The 4428-nt window shown below is 34.6% G+C and overlaps 1 protein-coding gene across 1 annotated transcript in view; it reads left to right on the forward strand.

Moving 5' to 3' along the window:
- Positions 1-3387: 3387 nt before the first annotated feature.
- LOC107703262 (SET-binding protein-like) overlaps positions 3388-4428 on the forward strand; it is a 71472-nt gene continuing 70431 nt past the window's right edge. Inside the window, exon 1 of the mRNA XM_016505819.1 lies at positions 3388-3989. The gene's annotated coding sequence lies outside the window, so the exon portion shown is untranslated. The remainder of the gene's footprint in view (positions 3990-4428) is intronic.

Genomic DNA, 4428 nt, shown 5'->3' on the forward strand with positions numbered 1-4428 from the left:
TTTTTTTTTTTAATATCTTGATCATATTGTGTGTGTAAGTAGATATGTTTAACAGACAATGCAAAGGTGTAATTATCACAAGGTTGTTCTTTTAAAACATAATCCCCCTTAGATACCTTTTTGTTTGACTTGTTTACTGTACGCCTTCTATCACCATCTGAAGTTTCCCATCTCAACAGGAAGTGGTTCAGCACAAGCTCTGTTCTTATGAAGACGCCCACTTCCGCTGACTTTGATAAACACATTTGTGGTTTTGTGCACTAACCCCATCAGATAAATTCTTAACTGCTGCTGAACCCAATGTCCCAAAATTACAGAATGACTTCTGGCAGGTTTATAATGAAAATAGCATCCAATATTGTGAAGAAGTGAGTTTTTGATTGGTGAGAAGTAAATCTTATAGTGTTAAGTAGTAATGATTTGAAACTATAGCCAGTAATTTGCTTGAGAAACACCAGTGACTCATTTTGTATCAGTTGTATCAGACTGGCCTCATTTGAAATGGGAGATGCAGCGCATTTGTTTGATTTAGTCAGTGCAGAAACAAAAAATTTCATTGGAATCAAATAAGTTTTTGCAAACATTTATTTAAGTTTACACACATTTATTGAAAGCAGCAGTGAACAAAATACTCAGGAGGAGCTTGGGCTAACTAAAATTAGGATTTTTATTCCTTGGGCTTAGTTTTTAACACAGTTTAAAGTTGTACTTGTTCTGTTTTAAGCCAGTATGATTTTTGTTAACTTTTTCTTTAAATTAAGTCAATTTCAATTTGATCTTTCTCTTATTCATTTATGTTTTCTATCTTTCTTTTATCCATGTGTGTTTTTTTTAACTATATTCTATTATTTGCTTGTATGTTTGGCTAGGGTTACAGCACTAAGGGTCTTCTTCTGTATGAACATGATTCTTCAATCTTGATTGTTTTTTTTCAATCGGTTTTGTTTGACAGAAAGATTTGAACACTTGTGGGCCCATTGTCAACATAGCGTTACGTTTCAATGATCATCTTCTCTGTGGAGCATATGATTGTTCATTTCACAACTTCTAGATTTAATAATGAACAGGCCGAAACTGTGATGTTGAGTAAATAGGAGAACGAGATCATCATCCTCGGTCTGAACAGTCATTCTGAAGAACAGGTGAGCAAAATAATTGTGAAACTGCTAAATGAAACCTTTAAAAGCTTTTTAGAACGTTTTGTCATGGGGTGATATTGACAGGTATTTTTGCATTTCAAATGTAGTTAGCGAAACCATAGCTAACAAATCTCTTCTGAAAATGACATTTTGTAAACTGGTTCACGCCCAAGCTGTCTAAGAAATATGCTTAGAATGATGAAACTCGTAAATAGGTTAAACATATGTGATTCTCAGAAACATAAAAGGAGCTGGTAAATTGCTCACAATCTCATAAAGTTTTAAGTCTTTCAAATATTGAGTTATACTAAAACATTTCAGCAATGTAAGCCACAATCCTGGAAATGTATGCTGCAACCAACAGCCGTTGCTTCTTGAGACTCTGCATGTAACATGTCTGCTCAAGTGCTGCGCTACTTACACTAAAACCACATATTAGTGTGAGAAACAAACAGCACATCAAGACCTCTCACCTATCGGCCTCTTCACAGTTCTGAGGACTGTAACTCAACAATCGCTCTCACTTTCTTTCTTTAAATGATATATTCTTTATAAATGATCCAGGCATGAGACAGGCATATAAATATCTAGGTGCACAATATAATATCCATTATCCTTTATTAAACTCAGTAGTCCATGCACATCCCACAAACCTCTAAAGTCTTTACATGTGGTATCCATGGCAACTTTTTTTCCACTAGAAAAATCATTGAACCTCTTTGAATAATCGGCAGTGTCATTGATTTTCAAGGTTGACCAATGAGAACTATTTACTAACACAGTCGAAACACTGATTGGCCGTCAGGGGAGCAGCAGCTGACCTCTATATTGAAGAGGTCTCAGAGTGTCATTACATTCTCTCTCAATCAATACACAGCTCAGATAAAAAAACACCCATCCTGTCTAAAGGTCAGACGAGGTGAATAAAGTGGGGGATGAGTGATGACAGTTCACTATTAAATATGCTTTCTTTAAATCAAATGTAGTCACTATTTACTACTATTTATGTTTTTTTTTTTTAATGTGAGTTGGCAAGTGTGACCCAAACCATGCCAAACAAAACTATTTCAGTCTGCCAGAGTGATAGTAGTATAGTCACTTTGAGAGAGAAGAATAAAAATAAAAAGGTTGTATGTGAGCTGCTTTATCCATAATAACGTATTTGGACTGCATGATATATAGTGTATCTGCTGACTGACTGAAAAGATTAACAAGCTATAATGTGCTAAATGGATGGGTATTGAAAATCAATGAAGTCTTTGCTTAAACACAAAGAAACCAGCAATGAAAACGTCAAGGACAAATGCAGTTTTATGTGATAGTATAGTAGATGTATAATACTGCCTTAACAGAAAAATGTAGCCTACATAAAAAACAGGACATATTATGCTTGTTAAACAAACAAACAAACAAACAAACATTTTCCCACTACAAATAAATAAATAAATAAATCATACAAATAAGTAAATAAAAATGACTAAATAAATATTTTGCACTACAAGCAAACAGATAAAAACAAACAAATATTTTGCACTACAAGCAAACAGATAAAAACAAACAAATATTTTGCACTACAAGCAAACAGATAAAAACAAACAAATATTTTGCACTACAAGCAAACAGATAAAAACAAACAAATATTTTGCACTACAAGCAAACAGATAAAAACAAACAAATATTTTGCACTACAAGCAAACAGATAAAAACAAACAAATATTTTGCACTACAAGCAAACAGATAAAACGAAATATACATATTTTGAGCAAACAGAAAAAAATAATTAATAAACTTTTTGCACTACAAATAAACAAATATTTTGCACTACAAGCAAACAGATAAAACGAAATATACATATTTTGAGCAAACAGAAAAAAATAATTAATAAACTTTTTGCACTACAAATAAACAAATATTTTGCACTACAAGCAAACAGATAAAACGAAATATACATATTTTGAGCAAACAGAAAAAAATAATGAATAAACTTTTTGCACTACAAATATTTTGCACTACAAGCAAACAGACAAATAAATATACATATTTTGAGCTACAAGCAAACAATTAATAATTAGAAAAAGAATGAATAATAATTAACAAATAAACTTTTGTGATACACACAAACAAACACATACATACATAAATAATCATTTTGCACTACAAGGAAAAATAGATGAATAGACAAAAATGTTTTATAAACAAACAAAAACAAACAGACAGACAAACGCGAGTGTTGCGCGCTACAGGTAGAGGGCGCTGGAGAGCAATCAGCAGGGCCAGTCAGACTCAGAGCGTTTGCTGAGAGCTGAGCACACCGATCATTATCAAAAACTACTGCGGGAGTCCAGCAAGAGTCACATCACACTCGCTCAAGTCCGATCAAACACGTCCAGAAACGGGAACGCCAGAGTCTGCATATCCCTGGATATTTGCTCTGCACGACCGCTCGGCTCCGGTGTGTCATCTGAAGCAGGACTTTGGATATTATTAAGGATCGTAAGAGTAGATATGTTTTGTCCGCAGTGGGAAAGCTCGATCCACCCCCGAGTCTGATGATTTGAGAGGGAAGCAACGCAGCGCTGTGACTGTACACACCATATTCCTACTTCAGTCCACATTTCATCTGAATCTGCAGACACACTCCACTGATCGATCGCCAATCGACCGCTCTTCATCTAGGTTTTTCCTTTCTAAAAACAAATCTCACCCGAGATTGCGACTGACGCCATTTTTGCAGCGATAAAAACGCCGCTTGCTTGAGTTTGAAGGATTGTAACGTGCTTGTCATAACCTAGTGGATGGATTTACTCTCTTAGACTTCAGCAGCAGCAGCCGCAGGAGCTTCAGAAATGGGTGAGTTTATTACCTCTGCACTCCTTTAACCACCATTTCAACATGCCATTTTTATGATATTACCATTTATAATTTAATTGAACTGAAATGAGTAAACCGATCGGGTTGTTTTGCATTGCATTGCACTTAAAAAAATGCAGAGCTCCATTTTAACCACAAGAAAAAAAAAAGTGGACTGTCGCCAGTCTGCCTTATTTATACGGAATACTCTAGAATATTTGTTTAATCTGTCCTAAATCTACATCTACATATCCATCATTACTTATGGCAATCATTGACGAGTAACCGTTTCATAGACTACAAAAGGTGAATGTTTATCTAACTCACCCTGAAGCCCAGCAGCATTTGCGACGCGGGAGAATACCTGTGCTGTATGATCAGATGTGTATATATATATATATATATATATATATATATATATATATATAGTGGCATATTC

This window comes from Sinocyclocheilus anshuiensis, unplaced genomic scaffold (genome assembly GCF_001515605.1).
Source record: "Sinocyclocheilus anshuiensis isolate Anshui unplaced genomic scaffold, SAMN03320099.WGS_v1.1 scaffold542, whole genome shotgun sequence".
NCBI classification, from domain to species: Eukaryota; Metazoa; Chordata; class Actinopteri; order Cypriniformes; family Cyprinidae; genus Sinocyclocheilus; species Sinocyclocheilus anshuiensis.